Here is a 21,675-nt window from a genome sequence, read left to right on the forward strand (position 1 = left end):
AATAATATGAGTTCAGAAAGATGTTTACATTACAGGTAGCTGTGAAAAAGTTTAGTTTATTTCTGTTATGTGTTACTTATGAAATGGTACATAGTCACATTACCGTTAATGAGCAATATTCCTGCAGTCATCAAGCATTTCAGTCATTACTTCATTTTCGCAGTAAAAATGCCTGTTAAATGTGGTTTCTGATGGACATACATAAAGAAACTATAAAGGGTATGGGAGACGAATCAATGAAATAAATATTTACAGAGGATTAAGGTCTGTAAATTATGTATCTTCCAAAGAACATAACTTTCCTGCCAAACATCCTATTGATCTTCTCAGGCTCTTCAACCCTTCTTCCTCTCTGCTGACTATATTCTAATAACAAATACAAGATTGCTAAGTTTCAGAGACAACTGACCCCTAAGACTACAACCTACAATGGTTCTGTATGGATATCAGAGGAAACTTAGAAACATGTAAAAAAGGTAGAACAGACAATACATAGAATCATAGGATGCTTTGGATTGGAAAGGAACTTAAAGATCATCTAGTTACAAACCCTCTACAACTTCCACTAGATCAGGTTGCTCAAAGCCCCTTCCAACCTGACCTTGAACACTTCCAGGGATGGGACATCCACAGCATCTCTGGGCAGCTTGGGATTGCTCCAGCCTGTGTACAGAACCTTCCACTTGGCCTTGTTGAACTTCATGAGGTTTGCACAGCCCCACCTCTCCAGCTTGTCAAGGTCTGTCCGGATGACATCCCTCCCTTTCAGATTATCAACCACACTACACAACTCAGTGTTGTTGGAAAACTTGCTGAGGGTGCACTCAGTCCCACTGTCCATGTTGCCAACAAAGATGTTAAACAGCACTGGTCCCAATACCGACCCCTGAGAAATGCCACTTGTCACTGGTCTCCACTTGGACATAGAGCTATTGATTGCAACTCTTTGGGTGCAACCATCCACTCCATTTCTTAACCACTGAATCATCCATCTTTCAAATCGTTGTCTCTCCTATGCAGTGTTCCTGTGCTCTATCAGTATGAAGTTTGGTGTGAGCTGCTCTTTATGTCACCTTGTAGAATAAGCAGATCTAATTTCATTGATCACATAAGGATCCATGGGAATCATAGGAAAGTTAGAAACCAGTTCTTCAAATTCAAATGTATCTACGAAGTTATGAGCCCAGTAGGGAGGTGAACTGGGGAACAGCATGATTGCTTACCCATCACATGCCCGATAGCACATCAACTGCTTCTGGTACATTAACTAGATAATTCTAGTTCCCTAAGATTCTTTAGTTCACCTTCAACCATTGAGACCACACATGCTCAGAACCTCCAAAAAATGTCAACTGTTTATTTTTAGTGGGACACTGACATTTGTGTTTCCATTTCTGAGAAAATCTGGGGTCTAGTCAACATATTATTCTCCAGCTCTGGAGTCATTAAAAAAACCATTTTGCTCTAACTAACTGCACAACATGGGGAGGAGAAAGTCCCCTCCTTTGTGTGATCAGATTCTCTACGTGATGGGGTTGTAGGTATCCTTTACTCAATGAATCTACATAGGCCCACTTTTTCCTTTAGAAATATGTGATTCATAATGTCATGACCCCTAGACAGAACTTAAACGGAGCTGTGAACACATACTGAAGAAGGAATATAATCTTCTTTCCACTTAAACTCACAGAAAAAATATGTCCCTTTTCAGGGCTCAGTAGCTAATTAATAGCAGAATATGTTTAAATAGACTAAGTTGTTGTACATGCTTTGGAATTCAATGAAACTTAATAAGGAAAATCAGGCTATTTTATGTTAAGTAATCATTTATAGTTAAGCTCTCTTTGTAACATCTTCACTGCATTATTCCACAGACTATAAATTGTTCCTTTCAGTGTAGGCAATATTTCTCAACTCTCGCACACCATAAATCATATTTTCCTCTCAATCTGCCAGTTTTATTTCAAACAATTGTACTGAGTGTGCACCACAATTCACATGCCATATATTACCTCCTATCAACAGCTGCTTTAGCTGCCACAATTCCTACTTTCCAATTTCAGTTTCATATTTATGTATCTTGTCAGCTGGGAAAACAAATACCTTGAAATCACTTCCAGACCAAGAAATAAAGAATATTACATTGGATAAGGCTGTCAGTAGCACCTTGGCATTTTCAACATGATTTTTACTGACCAGCACCAGCACAGTTGTAAATGATTTGGATAACCAATAATAGATTATATTTCTGACTCTAAAGGCCTAATAATGTGTCTTTACACATTATTACACAATGTTTACTTTGAAGTACTGCAATTGTTGATAAAAACAGTATGTTAGATACTGAATTGTTTTTATTGCTTTATAATGGAATGTTCTTGTTTCTTACTCACGTCTCCTAGTTGACTACAATTCTATACAGTTTGATATTGACCTGAACAAAATAAAAAAAAAAAAAAACAATTAACTAGATTTACAGAAAAGAAGTTCAATTTAAGGACTTAGAAGACTTTGAGGATGACTAAGAAAAAAGAAAAAAAGTAAATAACTCTACCATATAATTGTTCAGAATTATATTTTGAAAGGCTGCAATTCCCTGTGACATGCATGAAAAAATGACTAGGTCCTCAAAACTATGGAGCAGCCACGCTTCCAGTACAGTTATAGATGAGAAGGCAAGAACTCGCTTTTCTGAAACTAACATTCCTCCAATAAAAAATGTACCCATGATGCAAAAAGGCAGTACCTTAATGGTTAATGCCTCAGGGAGGTTTCACTATTTCTTTGTGTGTTATGCATGTGCTTTCAGTCTTAAGCAATATAATGAGGCAGATAGATAGGTAGGTAGGTAGGTAGGTAGGTAGGTAGGTAGGTAGGTAGGTAGATAGATAGATAGATAGATAGATAGATAGATAGATAGATAGATAGATAGTTTTATTGTCATTAAATTTTTTTGGGAAAAAAAAAAGGAAATTTATACAGGGTGTAATTTATCTTGTGGTCCATAAATTAGGCATCTAATTTGTTTATTTAAATCTCCTGTTATAACTGAATAGATACAACCACCTCAGGAAGGAAGTTCAAGGAATTACAGTATTGGTTTCTTTAAATGGATTTTACTGTATTTAAGTTTTTTCTCATTGCTTCTTGTCCTTCCACTGGATACCACTGTGAGGAGTATGAGTACTTCTTCTTTACTCTCTGCTCTCTAGTATTTATACACATTGATAAGATCCACCCTGAAACTTCTTTTCTCCAGGCTGGACAGTCCCAGCTCTCTCAGCTTCTTTTTGCACAAAAAAAAGCTCCAATCCCTCAATTGTCTTCATGGCCCTTTGTTGGACTCATCCAGTCTCTCCTGCACTGAGGTGCCCTGAAAAGGACACAGCACTTCAGGACTAAGCATAAGGGAAGGATCACATCTCTTCCTGCTGGCAACATTCTTCCTAACACACACCAAGAGGCTCTTGGCTTTTTTTGCTGCAAGTGCACATTGTTGTCTCACGGTAAGGTTGGTGTCCACCTGTACACCAAGAGTCTTCTCTATAAAGCTGCTTTCCATCTGGTCAGTCCCCAGAATGTCCTTGTCCATGGAGTTGACCCTCCTCAAGTGTAGAAATTTGCATCTGCCTTTGTTGAACAGCATGAGGTTTCTGTCAGATCGTTCTCCGGTTTGTCAAGGTCCTTCTGAATGGCAGCACAACCATCTGGACTATCAAATACTACTCCCAGTTTCATATCATATGCAAATGTTCTAGGGTACACTCCATCCTACCATCCAGGTCATTAAAGAACACGCCAAACAGTATCAATTCCAGTGCTGACCTCTGGGGTACACCTCTAGTGACTGGCTTCCAGCCAAACTTTGTGTTGTTATTCACAACTCTTTAGTCTTGGCAGTTCAGCCAGCTCTTGAGACATCTCTGAGTCCACTTCTCTAGTCCATACTACTTAGTCTGTAGATGAGGATGTCATGGGACATGCGGTGGAAAACCTTTCTAAAGTCAAGATAAACAGTATCGACTGCTCGTTCCTCATCCACTGAGCTAGCCATGTAATCACAGAAGGCTATCATCTTGATCAAGGACTTCCCCTCCATAAATCTACACTGGGTATTCCCAACTACCTTCTTGTCTTTAATGTTTGGAAATAGATTCTAGTTCATCCTGCTCTTAGTTTCAGGACGTGTATTTCTTATATGGTCCCTCTCCACAGAAATGCACCTGTGGCAGAATCAGTAGCTGGTTGATAAAAACTGATCTAGATGCACAGGAAGATTCAGGTTTTACACAGTTTTTCATCATTACATACTTCAATACTGTTTGGAATATGTGGGGGCTTGAATAATTGTCTGAAAGGAAAAAGTCAGATTACAAGTCAGCAGTCAATTGACACCTATTCTTTTACATTTTCAGTATCTCTTTTGCTGTATCAGTTGCTTTCTGCTTTTCACATTTCCATCATGTAGCAGAATTAGAGTTGAAACCACGAAGCTTAGTGACAAACAGTTCTGTGAGGAGCTAAAACTAAAGAATACATCTTATCCACCTGCAGAGAAGTTTCTTGAATAGCATCTGGCTATTAGTTTTCTACCAATTAGTTTGATAGAAATCAGAATTGTAAACAGGTAATTGCTTTGAAAATAGGATTATGACTTTATTTGGGCATAAATGCTAGCTGCTCTTCACCCTTAACGGACATGACTTCTTGACAAAGAAAGGTAACTTGCACCTCACAGGATAAATTCTGTGATCCTGCACTTCCACTGAAACTCAGAGTGCTCTGTAACTCATTACTTCTTGTACTTTTGAGTGTCATCTCATGAAATGTTTAGTAATCAATAGATCTCTAAAAGGTCTGCTGGATGGGTATATTTAATGACCTGCTAGGTCTTTAACACCTCTGTTTGAAGAGAGATGAAAAATTGCTCTTAGCAACTGTAGATTAGAAGTACTTAAGACTGTAGTGCTTTAATTGAAGTATTACTTCTTTGAAGTTTGTGTTTTTCTTCTTTTGACTATATATCAAACACTGAATTATTGTTTACAAGTTTATTATTAAAACTTTGTGTTTTCACTCATGAAAACGATGAGTGATAAAACACTGATGCAGCTCTTCTGAAAGAACACATTTATTAAAAATGCAACATGTAATACCACTAATGGAATTCCCTGTGCTTGCAAATCCTACTAGAAATATTAGACAGCTTAAGTCCAACAGCAACCAAATTTCTGCCTGAAGGGGTATGAATATTCAATGATTTTTTTTCTTTCATTTCAGTGGAAAGAAACCTAATGTCGATTTAAGCTTCTTGCAACCAGCTAGTTATACATGCTTAATGCACCCCAGTGCACAGTTGGCTCTTCTGGTTGCCAGAGCACATTGTTGACTCATATTGAGCTTGTCATCAACCAAAACCCCCAGATCCCTTTCTGCAGGGCTGCATTCCAGCCTCTTGTCCCCCAGTCTGTATATACATCCAGGATTACACCATCCCAGGTGCAGAATCTGGCATTTATTCTTATTAAATTTTCTACGGTTGGTGATTGTCCAGCAAACTAATGTATCAAGATCTCTCAGTAAGGCCTCTCTACCCTCAAGGGAATCAACAGCTCCTTCTAATTTAGTATCGTCGGCAAACTTAGTGTGCTCTCAAATCCTTTGTTCCAGGTCATTGACAAAAACATTGGAGAGAAATGTCCCTAAAACTGAGCCTTGGGGAATATCACGAGTGACTGGCTACCAATCTGATGTTACCCCTTTCACTACAACTCTTTGAGCCTGATCCTGCTGCCAGTTATTCTCCCACTGTGTTGTGTGTATGTCCAGCTGCATACTGGATGTTTTTTTTCCTGAAGAGTACTATAGAAGAGAGTATCAAAAGCTTTACTAAAGTAAAATTTAGAAAAAACAAACAAGCAAACAAAAACACACACACACACAAAAAAAAAACCAAACCACCACCACTTCTACTGCCTTCCCTTCATCCATGAGGTGTGTAACTTTGTCATAAAAGGATATTAAGTTAGTAAGTCATGATTTTTCCATAGTGAGCCCATGATTACTTTGACCAATGACTGCGTTGTCTTTCAAGCATTTTCCAATAACTCCCAGGATAATCTTCTCCATAATTTTACCAGGCACCACAGTAATGATGAGCTACTTAGCCCTTGTAGAATGCATTGCACAAGTTTAAACTGTCTTTGTTGCTCCACTCTTAAGCTCAATTTCTAAAAGTTTGAGAACAAAATTGAGTATTACCTTCCACTATTGGTCTCATACGTGCCTGTATTTGGGTTACATGGCAAAGTTTTGGTAGTGGGAGAGGCTGCAGGGGTGGTTTCTGTGAGAAGAGACTAGGAACTGCACCCATGTCAGACAGAACCTGTTCTAGGTGGCTCAAGAATGGATCTGTTGCCAGCCAAAGCTGAGCCCATCAGCAATGCTGGCGGCTCTGCTGCTATAACATATTGAATAAACAGTACAAATGCTGTGCAACAGCTGGGAGAGACATGGAGTGAAAACAGTATGAGAGAAAACAGCCGTTTAGACACAGGTCAGCGAAGAAAGGGGAAGAGAAGGTATTCCAGGCACCAGAGCAGAAATTGCCCTGTAGCCTGTGGAGAAGGCCATGGGAAGCAGGTTGCTCCCCTATAGCTCATGGAGGAACAGGCAGGAGCAAATATCCACACTGCAGCCCGTGGAGAACTCCATGCTGAAGCAGGTGGAGATACCCTGAAGGAAGCTACATCCTATGGAGAGCCCATACTGGAGCAGGCTTCTGGAAGAGATTGTGGCCCATGGAGAGGAACACATACACGAGCAGGTTTTCTGGCAGGAATTGACCATGTGGGGAGACTAAGTAGAAGGGTCAGGAATGAAAGAGTGAAGTTGAACCTGGAAAGAAAGGGTTGGAGGAAGATGTTTTTAATTTTATCTCTTTTTTTTTTTTTTTTCCTCACCTTCCTACTCTATTTTTAATTGGCAATAAATTAAATTAATCTTCCCCAAGTCAAATAATTTTTGCCCATGACAGTAATTGCTGAACAATCTCCTTGTCGTTATTCCAACCCATAAGCTTTTCCATCTTATTTTATCCCTCTGTCACGCTGAGGAGAGGAGTGAGAGAATGGATGGGGGGCACCTAGCAGCCAGCCAAGGTTAAGCCACCACGATGTCCCATATAAAAGTAATATTAACTTTCTATTACATGATGCTCCTGGCTTTACAACAGGAATTCATTTTCTAACAATCTTACATCCCTCCTTTTAAGAGTATAAGCTCCCTGTAAAATGAAGAAGGACTTGAAAATAAAAAATTACCTCCCTGAAGCAGTAGAAAAGGCTGGAATCAATGTCGTATTTTTATATACTCTGTATAAAAGTAGATGTTTAATAGAGAAAGTTTAAGGGGGAACAGAGATTCTGTAGAGCAGAAGCCAGATCTTAGTCGGAAAGTTACATCAGAGGACATGGAAAAGATGAATTTCAGCTGATTATTGGAAAGACCAAGTAAATGGAATTTCCTGTATTTACATTTGTACTTACTGCCTCTTTCATTCCACTGACTACTGGTAAGAAGAGCCTGGGTCCATCTTCGTTACTCCCTCTTGTCAGATATTTATATACACTGGTGAGATCTCCCCTGAACTTCCTACACACTAAATGATCTCACCTGTCTCAGCCTCCTTTTGTATAGCAGCTGCTCCAATCCCTTAACCATCTTAGTGATCATAATGATATCAAGTAACCAGGTAACAGCTTCTGACTGTGTGCTGGACCAGACACAAGCCTATGTACAGTCATGTCTCTGGTCCAACCTCTTCCTCTCAACCACAACAGAGGCAGCTCTGAAGTTGGTACAGAGCTAAATAAGTATGTGCAGAGCTATCTGACTGTCTGCAGAAGTGGTTTTCTAGCTCTACTGGGAAACCAAACAAAAAGTTGTCATTTTGGAAATGGTTTATGTGCTCCGCAGTAATACAGTGGTATTTGGCACCATGAGTTGACCCTAGTTGGTAGAGGGTTGACCCCGCCCAGTCACTTGTTTGTTCTTGCTCAGGGGAATGGTGGAGAGAATGGGAAGGGGAAAGGCATGAAAACATCATTGGTTGAGATTAAGACAGTCTAATAAACAAAGGGGAAGAAGAAAGCAGGAAGAAAGGAAAGGAAGAAGGGAGGGAGGGAGGGAGGGAGGGAGGGAGGGAGGAAGGAAGGAAGGAAGGAAGGAAGGAAGGAAGGAAGGAAGGAAGGAAGGAAGGAAGGAAGGAAGGAAGGAAGGAAGGAAGGAAGGAAGGAAGGAAGGAAGGAAGGAAGGAAGGGAGGGATAAAAAGGCAGTTGCTCACCATCTCCTACAAGTAAACCAATACCCAGTCTCCATCCAATGAATAACTACTCAACCACCGCCACCCTTTCACTCTGTTTTCATTGCTGAGTATGACATTAAATGGCATGGAATATCTCTTCTGTAAGTTTGAGTCAACTGTTCTGGTTGTGTCCTCTCCCATCTTCTTGAATACCCCCGGTTTTCTCCCTGGGGGAGCACAGTTAGAAATAGAGAAGGTCTTGACACGATGTAATAGTTAAAACCCAGTACACGGAGCCTCTGAACTTCAAACATGAGGCTCAAGAGCCCGCACCTAAATGTTCAAGAAATGCTAATGTCTTTGGGAACTACCTGGAGACCCTTTTCCTATGAGGATGAATTTAAACTAAAAAAAAATTGTCAATATTTTCTAAAAAAGAATTCCCCTGAAGGTGCCTCACATCTTGTATCAGAATCTCTCTTTCCTTCCAAGAATACTAAAAAAAAATATATACTATCCAAAATGAATAGCTGCTTTCAAAAATCTGACTCCCATTTCATTCCCTTGATTCTTAGCTATGCTGACAAACTCAGGAAAGCCTGAAAAACCTTTCATAGCAAAATAAAATAATTTAATTTCTTGTTAATTACATTGTTCCTTAGCAGAGAGCCATAAGAGTCTAATGTCCCACATATATCTTGCTTCAGCCTCATGCTGCCACTCTGCAGAAGATAAATTTCTCCCATCAATACAATTTTATCAATGATTCCTATTTTTAATAATCACATCAGGGGTATACAGAATTAAACATATGAGCCAAAAAACAAGAGCATGAATGCCAGCTTGCCTGCAATACTGAGCATGATTGTGCTGTCTTTGTGAAGGACTTGGAGGATCTTGTTTGTTAAAAGTTAATAATGGAAAGGTCCCGCAAATAACATATTTTGATACTCAAAGGGGTATAAAACTCCTGAAAGATGATTAAGTTCAGCTAAGAGGGCCATAATACAGGGATTCTCTTGCTAAATAACCAAGCTTGAGCATTCCATCAAGTCAAAGACCTTAGAAAGCTATATCCCTCCCTAGAGATATCTCTAATACTACAAACATGTGCATTATGTAAAGAAAAATGAAAAACAGATATCCGCATAAGTAGCCTTTTATGGAGCCTCTCCAGTAGATCTGGCAGTAGTGCGTGCTTATTTCCTCTTCCTAGAGCACTGTTCCATTTCTCAAACGCACACATTCACACATGCCCTGTTCCCACTCACATGTTGAGACAGTGAGCTTCATTCTCTAATTTTCCTTTTACAATCCCGTTCTCATTTACAATGGAGTCATTTGCATAATCTTCCTGGAATTTTCTATTACCTGGTCCAGCAAGATCAGCTACATGAAAAATTACTTCTTACGAGCTTCTAATAGTGAGGGAAACAACACCCTGCAGACTACTCAAATAGAGTATTAGGTATTTACATGTTTTTCTTTGTTGAAATCTAAAATCAATGCAGAAGGTTTACTAATGTGGGGTTTGACATGCTCTGAGAAGTCCTGTCAATATGGGAGATATTTTATTAATCTCTTTTCAGCTGTGATAACACTCAACAAACAAGATGAGCCACCCCAGTGAAAAGGGGAAAATTTTCCCACCTTTTCCATTGCTTTTTAGGGGGCATCACTTTTCTGAAATGCAAGTTTAACGTAGTCAGGGTAAATCCTCAGATACCATTATAAAAATAGACTGTAAAAGTAATGATAGACATTATTTCTTTTCATTAAAACATGGCTTATAGATGTCCCTGGTAAAGCATTTAGGGAAAATTAACAACAAAAAAATAAGTAGATCATGTCTTTGTAGTATCTAGTGTATAGTATCTGTTTTCTAGACAAAAGACTTTTCTAGATCTCTTCACAAAATTTTGTTCCAGAGAAATCATGACTGATATTCAAAATGAGTTGATATTTTATCACCGTGTAACCCCGACAGGAATCACACTTCCTCTACCAGAAGGCAATTTCATAGTTTACATATAAATAACATTTTAAAAATAAATAATTTAAAAATAAATAGTTTTAAAAATTTTTTTCAGGTTCTTATTTTCAATCTTTTTTTTTTTTTTAAATATTGTTTTTATTCCGTTGTGTTAAAAAATGCTCATATGGGAGTAGGAATTTTGCCTGTACCTTTTCTAATCAAATAATATGCACACTTCCTGACCTCTTCAGGTCGCAGTTAATTTATTATCACGATGAATGCAGACAGCATTGCCTTCCTTCTACACACTCCTGAGATTTACCACATGAGGTATTTTTAAGTATAAATCCCTTAACATCTGCCTTAATTTAGTAGATAAGATCATTAACAGCCATTATATCTAATCAACATCTAATCCTTGTAGAAGGGATTCATTAGCAGGATGAAATGGGAGCAAAAGCCCCACTAATGATAAATGTTTATTTTCTTTGAATAAATTTCCGCTAGGGAAGAACTGCCAGCACTTTAAAAAACTCTCCCAGAACAATGTTGAACGGTATATTGAAGGATCACCCCCAAGCAGTAGGATATTAAAAATGTGATGCTTGCTCTTACATCTACAAACACAAAACAGATTCTTCACAAAATGGAGAAAAGGGTCAGAGTTAAGAATATTTAGGACAATGGTTTGCTTACAGTGTCGCATGGAGTACAATACTCTTTTCTGAACAATGATTATATCATTATGCTTCCAGAAGCTTTTTACTGTATGTGGAGATACAAGACTACATACCATAGTCACAACATTTCTGAGGTCTGTACGGGAGGAATAAGAGAATGTGACTTTACAGCTACAGGATTTCTGTGTCTTTTAAAGTCACCAGGTATACCTTCTGAAATGCCTGGCCCTGGGCTTATCTGTTTTCAAGTTAAACTACACAGGTCTCTGACTGTTATATTGGAATATAAGTCATGGTAACTACGTATTAACGGTTTATATCTCAGGATGGAGAGGCTTCGAGTCACTTGACAGCTGAGGAGGAAGAGAGTGATAAGGCAAGCTTCTGCCTACCAAGCCCCCAAATAATTTCTTTTTCTTTTTATTTTAGATTGGCTGAAGAAGGCGGCAAGGCTTAAAACTAGTAGTCCTAATAAGGTCTCTAAATAATTCAGTAGTTACTGAGGAATAGCATATTTTAAGCTATTCTTCTCCTTCCCACCATATGTTTTTCAGGTAAATAATTACAAGAAACATAAATTGCAAAGTAGCTCCAAATTATTTAAAAGACTTTCACTGTAGCATAAGCATTTACCTACTCTTAAATTCTAATCTAAGGATGTTCAAGCATTTGTTTCTCATATATTACACTTTTGTTTGCTTCTACAAGTTTGGAAATTACTCCTGCATTTTAGCCACTTGTGTAAGCAACCTTCTGCCAAACCCCCATCCATTCTCTGGTTGAAGAGAGAGAATTTGAATATTAAACACATCTTGATCTTAAAAGAATTTCTGTATTAATTACTTTTGTGTGTTTAACCTCAAAGATGCACTTAGAAACTGCCACCATTTTGGAGTTTTGGTTAATTTTTATGTTCAAGTTATATTGAATAAACTCCTACACATCATTGAAGACAGGGTCTTGAGTCCAGACCCAACACTGACCATTTCTCCGAAAGTATCTGTTTCTCTGGAATAATATAGCAAAGCTCTGGCTCCCTTTTTCTAACCGCATCAATGCCTGATTTCTTTGATTTTATGACAGCCTCAGAAAGTACATCAAATTGACCTATTGTGACCTGACTACAAGTCAGCAATGTAAGACGTGAGTATCAGCCATTTCAGTCTAGAAAGGACACACAGAATCCACAATTACCATTTCAGAGGATGAGTATCATTACCATTAAGCTAGTGTACAAAAGCCAGGGTCTGATTAGAAATGAGTCTAGCTGTGACTGTTGTGCATTTTTTTTGAATACAGAAGTTAGTATTTTGATGTGCTCCAATCAGGCTTACCAGAACAGGACTTTCAGAAAACTTGTGTGCAGATACAACTATTCTCATAAAACTAAACCCTAAATCATCCAGGATAGGAAATAGATGCCTCATCTTACAGCTCAGCAGCAAGAGATGTCTCTGGCCACATGTGAGACTGGAAAATGGAACCTGGAGTGCTGGCCTCCATCAGGCTTCTCTAATTAATCAATCCTAACTTTATGTGGTAGTTGATGATTGAACATGCCCAAACAAAGTTCAGCAAAGTGGTTTAATCTTGAGAAACAATAGCATTAAATTACTTCTAGAAAATAAAAATTGACACTTAACCCATAAAACTTCTACAGTTTGGATCAACGTGACCTCCAGACTCTGGCACTGACTCACTGAGTCTACAGTGCACCAGGTAGAATCAGATTGAGGCATATTTAGTATTTGCCCTTTATATTTGTCCTTTCACATCATGTTAATCTTCCCACACCCCTCATTTTGCATACTTATCTCTGTCCTCTTGTTGTTTTGTTGTTGAAATCTAAAATCCATACAGAAGTTTCACTAATGTGGGATTTGACATACTCTGAGACGCCCTGTCGATTTTGGGGGACATTTTATTAATCTCTTTTTTCAGCTGTGATAACATTCAACAAACAAGATGAGCAGCCTCAGAGATAACTTTTACAGTGATATATGCAGCTATGGATAGGACTTAACATCAAGGTCAGGAAAATTCACACAATCTGTTTGAGAACATAATGTTGCAAAACTGAACTCATAAATAGACTTTGAGAAAATAAGTGAACAGAGATGAACAGCGAGAAGTGCATGCTCATTTGGCACTAAGCATCTATTCAATATTGACTCCCATGCAGGAAAACCCTTCTTAAGACATGAGATGGGTCTCCATCAGATTGTTCCAATTGGGATTTAGCGTCTGTCCTTTCCTGAAGCTAGCAGTAATTCTCTATTCACATGGTTCCCTGAAAGCTGCCTTTAAAACTGGTCAGTAAAGGTCTATCTATGTCTTTGCTGCTCTTCAGAAGACAAAATCTAAGTCCTGATGCACTGTGAATCCCCTGCTCATTTCATGGAACCTCCCTGCCAGGGTAGGTTTCCGTTGGACATGAGGAAAAGGTTCTTCACCCAGAGGGTGCTGGACACTGGAACAGGCTCCCCAGGGAGGTGTCACAGCCCCAAGCCTGACAGTGTTCAAGAAGAGACTGGACAACACCCTCAGACACACGGTGTGAACTGTGGGGTTGTCCTGTGCAGGATCAGGAGTTGGACTCCATGATCCTTGTGGGTCCCTTCCAACTCAGGACATTCTATGATTCTATGGAAGTGGGGAACAGGAAGGGGTCATGAGCAGAGAACAGGCAAGGATCACTCTCCGAATCAGGGTGAAGGACTGTGAAGCAGAGAGTTTAGATGGAGAGTAACCAATGTTTTCTTGAACATTATACCAGTGACTGTGTAGATGAGCATCAGATCATCAAAGCACCTACTCTCTCTCATATTTAGTTTGTTAGTGGATCATTAATGTAATTAATTATCTGCTGCTTTCCCAGAAAAAACTTTACCTAGGAAGAAAGGATGATGAGAGTCCTTCCTCACAAGCATTGCCTGGTATTTTTAAAAAGGTTTGATTAACTGCAATATAGTCTTATTTCTGTGATGATAAAGACCAGATTTTCAAGAAAGATGTAATTTAAATACACGTGTTGAAATTCCTGCTGGATTAGCACATGCAGGTTGCCACTCATCACAAAGGATGGGTAAGCTTCTGTGCCTCCTACTTGAGATGGGTAACTACTATTTCAACACCTGACAAATGGATGTCTAACACAGGCAGAATGATGGACAAAGCTGAGACCAAGATTCATTTAAAAGATATTTTGATACCTAATGCATTTCCATTAATTCAGCCTAACCCCTTTATTCTCATGTATCCCGCAAGACTTTAATAAAGAACTGCCTGCCTCTCAAGAAAGTACATAAGCAAGGTGCTAACCTTCCACCACAGAATGCATAGGAATCAGAATACATAAATCTAGCTGAAAATTCCACATACTAAACGGGTAGGACTCAAAGCCAGCAAGAGGATGCAAGGAACACTCTCAGTAGGTCCCTATCTGTTGTAACAGCATGTCTTCTTTGCAAGAAGATAAAAAGTAAGTGGAAAGCATAAGGATGGTTCAGGCTGTTCTAACGGTTTAATTTAAGAAATCAAGATTTTATAATATCAGCATGTGAGAAGAGACAGAGACCAATCTAACATATACTGAAGCTGGTGTTTAAAATGCAGAGTGTATCAGAGTCAAGAGCAAAAACCTTAGTCTTCATCAGAGCAGGATTTCACTTTGTATGGAATGCAGTCCTTGACTTGATCAGACAACAGACAGCACACACTCTACTGGTCATCAGCTTCACCTGTGTGCACTACGTCCTGGGGTAGATGGATGCTGGTACACATACTGTTCTGAGTGTAAAATGCAGCAGAGACATCTACTCCTAAAACAGGTATAGCTACATCAGAGTAAAGCCAGGGGGGGAACCGTGTCCTGTGATTTCTACTACCAGCCATGGGAAACAGTATATTTCAAGGAAGCGCTACAAACAGGCTGTGAAGTTAGGAAAAATAAGCAGCAAGTCAGCATCATTTTAAGAATATTCAGAGCTGTAGTCCTTGGTTTCAAGGAGCTTCCTACCACTCATCTGTTTTATTTCATTCATATCACATGGACAACAAGTTAAACCACTGTATTGCTTTTCCACCTACTTTGCTGTTACTGCCAAATCAATTAGTGTCAGTGAGGTTTGTTTCACTCGCATGCCTCCAGGTGCTTACTTATACTTGGGACTTGTGCTTTTTGTTGTTATTGTTGGGTTTGCCCTGAGCAAGTTATCTGGCTTGCTGTAGCAATGTACTGCTATGCAGAGAAAGCCAAAACCCAGAATGCAGCTAAAGGAACAGGTACACTGCATAATGCAGTTAAAGGTTTAACACAAGTTTTACAGTCCATGCCTCTTGTTTTTGGGGAATGGGAGAGGAGGGAGGTTAAATCAGAGCAAAAGCACTATTTTCTGCATACAAACCCCACAGGACAAAATTCTGCCACCTTCATTCTTCTGAAGTAAGTCTGATCAAGTACACAGGGTTCACCAAAGGAGAGTTAGGTTATGCCTTTAGGTACAACCCTGAGGAAAGAGTGCAAACAAAGCACCTAAGGCCAAGAACTGCTCTGAGAAGGTTAATTATTTCTTTCACTCCCTCATTAATTTCCTTCATTATTTTTACTTTGGAATGATGTGGGATAGAATACAACAGGCATATATCACCACTGCAGAAAGTGGATGAGTCGGAGCTGGTGGAAATCAAATGTTGATTTTCAATTCTGGTATCACGGATTGACCTTTGCTGGCTGTCAGACCCCCACTCTCTCATTCCCCTCCTCAACAGGGCAGTAGGAGATATTAGGGTGGGAAAGTTCATGAATCAAGATAAAGACTGTTCACCAGTTACTGTCACGGGCAAAACAGTGCCACATTCATGTTGATTAAGTAAATTTATTGCCAGCTATAAATAGAGCAGGATGGTGACAACAACAAGAACAAAAGAGATAAATCTAAAAACACCTTCCCATCAGCCCTACCTCTTCCCAGGCTCAAATTTAGTCATGAATCTTCTACCTCTCCCTCTCCAAGTGGTACAGGGAGCATGGAGAATAGGGATTGCAGTCATTTCATGATGCTTCACCTCTGCCAATCCTTCTTTCTCATGCTATTCCCTTGCTCCAGCATTGGGTCCTCCCACGAGATACAGCCCTCCATGAAGTTCTCCAATGTGTGCTCTTCCCATGGACTGCATTTCATCACGAACTGCTCCAGCTTGGATCCTTCCTAGGGTGCGCTCTCTTTCAGGAATGCTCCAGTGTGGGCCCCCGATGGGTCGCACTTCCTGCTAGAAATCTGTGTCTCCATGGGCTGAAGCTTCCTTGAGAGCACATCTGCCTGCTCCAGTGTGGTGTCCTCTACAAGCTGCCATATGGATATCTACTTCTTTGTGATCCTCCATGGGTTGCCGGGGAACAACCTGTTATCCTGTGGTCTTCTCCACAGGCTGAAGGGGAACCTCTTCCCCTTCACTGACCTTGGTTTCTGCATGGCTGTTTCACAATTATTTTCTCTTTCCTTTCTCTCATAGCCACTGCACAGTGTTTAGTACTCTTTCATCAATATGCTATCACAGCCATGCCACCAGTTGGGCTGACAGGCTCAGTTTTGGGTAGTGATGGGTTCATCTTGGACCTGGCTGAAGCTGGCTGTGTCCAACACAGGGACAGCCCCTGCTTTCTTCTCATAGAGGCCACTTCTGCAGTACCTCCTGCTACCAAAACCAAACCATGTAAACTAAATGCATCTGGTTAAACAAACTGACTTGAATATGTGAAGTATGTTGGGGAAAAAAAAGTCTACCTACTTCTAAACAAGAGAAAAGAATGACAGCAGAAACAGATACACAGTGACCTGTGAAAGGTCCATTCTGGCTTGCAAATACAGTTTAGTACTCTGAATCAGATCTCTGACTGCACATTTAAAACAGCGCAAGCAGGGAGTTGAATCCAACTTGCTCTTGCCTTGCCCACATTAAAGAAGCTGTACCAAGAGGGTGAGTGGCTCCAGCATGCACTTGGCCTGGACAGACAGCAGCCTGCCAAGAGACTCCTGCCCACAGCTGGAGAGTTAGCCTGGGCCAAGACCCATTCCCAACAGACAGTTTAATTGGAAAGAGTTTTGAAGGGAAAGAATGCTTAATAGTATAAATAAACCATGCCATGCCAGTTGGGCTCAGGTCCAGAGACAAGCCCTGGGCAAATATAATTTATTCATATAAAACATAGCTAGTAAGAGTGTGTGGAAGAGAATAATGAATGAGCACATCTCTTGGTTGATGGGCTATTCAGATGCATTTCATAAACTGAGATTTCATCCACCACTTTTTTCTCCTTCTGCAAAGAGTAAGAAACATGGAAATATGTGCTTCCTACATTCAACTTACAAAGATTACTTGAGGAATCAAGGCTTTGCATATGTTGTATATCCCTGGCTGCTCTCAAATGTGTGTTGGCAAGCCACAGCTGAGATCAGAGATCTGTGTCATATGTAATCTCCCCTAGCAGTATTGGCATCAGTGTAACTAGAAGACTCATCTGAGATCATTGTACAACTTAAGGTTTGAGACCCATCTTGCCCACATGCAGCTAGCAGAGAAATGATGTGTTTGAGATTGTTGAGAAGTGACAGCAGTGGGTAAGAACCTCTCTGAGTTTGAACAGTTGCAGGTTGTCCATCTGAAACTAGAATAAAAGCATTTTTTTTCTACAAGGCCTGGTGTGCTTAGCCTACTTGAAATACGCACACCAGCTCAATCCAAGAAAGGTTCATTTTGCAGCCTTGATGTTACGCTATTTAACACTTTTTTGGACAGGAGTAAATTCATTCTGCAGTAGAGCTGGCTCTCACCAGGATTTATGAGGATTCGTGCTTAATTACTGCAGTACTGGCAGTCCTCCAGCTCCCATCCCACAGTCCTGCTTCCCACCTGAACAGATCCACATTGCTGTTAACGGCTTTGCGTGCACGAATATACAAAAAGGACCAGGTACCATACCTTGATGTATAGGCCAACTTTTTCAGCACATTTTGCACCAAAATAAACCTCCTTATATTCCCAGCATGGAAAAACAAAATCCAAACCAACTGTTGGAGTAGACCACAGTCCATGCTAATCCCTGAACTGTGCCTAAGCGCTGCTTGAGGTAACTGATCCTCACCAAAGCCATGTCAGACTAACAAGCCATACAGATGTCATGCAAACCTTCTGCCCTAACAATGTTGCTATATTAATATAAATGTAAACTTTAAGTGTTTAAGTGGTCTGGAGACATTAGATGACATATTAATTCTATTCACATGCTGGCTATCCATCCTGTCAGATGAAATACATGCATACATATATGTATGCACACACATACTTTAATGCATATAGTTTAACCTCCTTCCCGTTATTGAATTCTTAAAAAGACTCAGAATGTGTTACCCCCATTACAAAGTACATATAAGTGATACCTGTCAGAAGGACACATCACTTCTCAGTCCTACCACTTTAATCATGCTAGTGACTGATTGCCAGTGTACTTACGCTGCATACCATCCGCTGAATGTCAATGCCATTTTCAAGTTCCATAAATAATCAAGAAGGAATTATCAGAATTTATATGCTTCATCTTATGTCACCTCTAGATTTTGGAAACATCTCAAATGTACTGCTTAGTGGAGAACAGTACATCCGTGGCTTTCTATAAACACAGCAATCAAACAAACATATTTATGAAGATAATGACAATGGTGTAGTTGAGAACAAACCAGTACACTCATTTATAAGTTTGGCAATATAGAGTTTATTCACAAATAACTTCCACCAAACCAGAAATTAATTGCACCCCCAAAATCACAGAACCATACAATTAATGGTTAGGGTTTGAAGGCACCTCTGGAGATCATCTAGTCCAACCCACCTGCTAAAGCAGGTACACCTAGGGTAGATTGCATAGTTTATCTACTTTGTAATGTTTATCTACTTTTTCTGAAAATTACTGTATAGCAATTAACAAACAAAACACCGAGTTTTATAATAAAGCAGAGAGGGTAGGCATTTTTCAGTTTGCTGCAATAACATCAGGGGCAAAATTACGTAGAAGACTTGCATCATATCCCTTTAGGACCATGACACAGCATGTGCCAGGCCCCCCTTTCCCAAAGGGCTGCATTGACAGCCCCCTGTATGTGTGGGCATTGGCAGTTCCCTATATGCATTTTTTTAATCAGAGATCTGGGACCTTAGATTGCACATTTTGTGATACATCCAAGGGCCTTCTAAAAAATTGTTTTCTCACTACATTTAAATATGCTAAATAATAATCAGATCCTCAACCTTAATAGATATACTTGAGTATTTTAATCCTGGAAGAATCTCCTAATTCTTATCGAGACAGTAGATTTTACTTCCAAGTAGATTTAAGTAACACATTGCTGTCCTGTATTCTGCTCTTCTGCAGTTGATTTAAACCTTCAGTGGAAAGCAAATAAAAGATGGAGAACCCTAATTAAATAAATTTGTCTGCTAATACAGTAGTTTGCTGTTTTAATTAAAAAAAATAAGGTTTTATTAAGTAAGAGTAAATGATTTAAGGCAGTAGCCCCTTTTTATCACAGTACAAAGCTGCAATTGTTTAGATAACTCTTGACTGGTCTACAAAATTGTACTTCTAATAAAGACACAAGAATTAAAGGCTGACATTTTTAAACACAAATCGTTAGATGTTTTCTTTACTAGCATTTTACTTGACTGCTTTTAATTCCACAAATTTGATGTATGATAGTGAATTCTAGCACACAATAAATTTCTGTGAGTGGACAGAGATGCTGTCAAGTCTTATCATCTTTAGAATGAAGGCAGAAGACCCTGGCACAATTCACTTCTAATTAAATTTTACTCTCCATTGAACACTCTGCTGAAGTTCACAGTTGCTGGCAGCAGAGGAAAGCCTAAGGCTGTGGTGCTGTGCCCAATACATCTAGTGGTCCTTCCGCACTTCTGTAAACATCTTTGTATCTTACCACCTCATTGAAGCTTCAAGCTTCATTCTTAACACCTTAAGGATTAAACAGGCATGTTGTATGTTGCTTCTGGATCTAGCTAAATGGTGAGTGCAGAATGAACCTTTCTAAATCCAATACTTATTTGCTTTAAATTATGGATGATGACAGAAACCTCGAGGACAAGTATTTAATGTTAAAGATTTACACAGCTCCCTCATCTACTATAAATAGATGTTTAAAAACTGTATTTTGATCTATTTTTGGAAACTAAGAAAATATACACCCTATTGAAAGAGGGCAATGAAACAGTAAACATACCGCTTTCAAAAAAATATTAGTTATAAACAATAAATTATGCAGATTATGACAGCATTATTCCTTCATACATGGAAGGAGGGAATGAATAAACATTTACAAAGCCTCAGTCAACTGCTTCCTTAACCTTCTCCTCTGTTCTGATGCCTGTGGTAACTAAATAGAAAGGTGTTTGTGACTGTAAGAGTATTGTCAACATTCTCACCATTACACTGTGCTGTCATTGTCTCGTGTGCACCTCTTTTAACTTCATATTTAGGCTGTGCTTTCTTCACGTCAGGAAAAGCTGAAGTTACCTTACACAAAGTGACATCAAATTCTCAGGTAACAAGTTACCACAAAGAACTCTCACCCATGAGAAGGAAGCTAATTGACCCTTTATACATTAATATGGAGGAGAGTATGTGACAGTAAGTTGCAGCTTATTAATGAGACACTGAACTGGCGCTGAAAGGACCTCTGGAGATCATCATGGTCATCTAGAGCAGGTTGCTGAGAGCCATGTACAGTCAAGTTTTGAATATCCCCATTGATGGAGACTTCACAACCTGTGCAGTCTGTTCCAATGTTTGACCACTCTCACTGTAAAAAGTATTTATCTTTTTTCCTATGCTTAAATAGTATGACCTGTATTTCAGTTTGTGACACCTGACTAGTCTGCACTTGTTCTAGATTTTCTCATGTGTCTCAGACCAGAGATTCCTGAAGGCAGATCAAGACCAAGACAAAGAAGGCATTGAATACCCTTTGCATGTCCCATTCAGCAGCTGGCCCACACTTCCCTCAAAAGCCTTCCTTCTGCTGCCAATATACTGGCCAAAATCTTTCTTGTTGTCCTTCATGCCCCTTGCCAGATTCAGTTCCAAGCTGGCTTTCCTAATCCCATCCCTGTACACTTGAAAACATCTCTAAATACCTCCTGGGTTACTTGTCCCTTCTTCCACCTCTTGTATACTTCCTTTTTATATTCCATTTTTCTTCAGGATCCCCTTGTTCATCACAGGAGCTCTTGCCAGCTCTGCATGGCTTTCTGCTTAGAGGGATGGACCAGTCTCGAACTTGGAGGAGGTGATCCTTAAAAATCAACGGGCTCTTCTGATCTTCCTCTTCCCTCTATGGCAGTATTCCACAGTATTCTGCTAAGCAGTTCTTTGAACAGTCCAAAGTCTGTTCTTCTGAAGTCCAAGGTTGTGATCCTGTTATTTGCCTGGTTGTTTTCTCCTGGGACGCTGAGCTCCACCATTCATGGTCATCACAGCCAAGTCTACCCTCAGCCTTCACATGCCAACCAGTTCTTCCTTGTCTATAAAACCAGGAATCTTTTCAGATAAAAACACAGCAAATAAACAAACAAACCAAATCTGCTATGGCTGGAGATAATAGCTCCAAGCTGAGTCTGAAGAGATTCATATTCTGTGTGAATTTGA

Source organism: Patagioenas fasciata, chromosome 1 (genome assembly GCF_037038585.1).
Source record: "Patagioenas fasciata isolate bPatFas1 chromosome 1, bPatFas1.hap1, whole genome shotgun sequence".
In the NCBI taxonomy this organism is placed as follows: Eukaryota; Metazoa; Chordata; class Aves; order Columbiformes; family Columbidae; genus Patagioenas; species Patagioenas fasciata.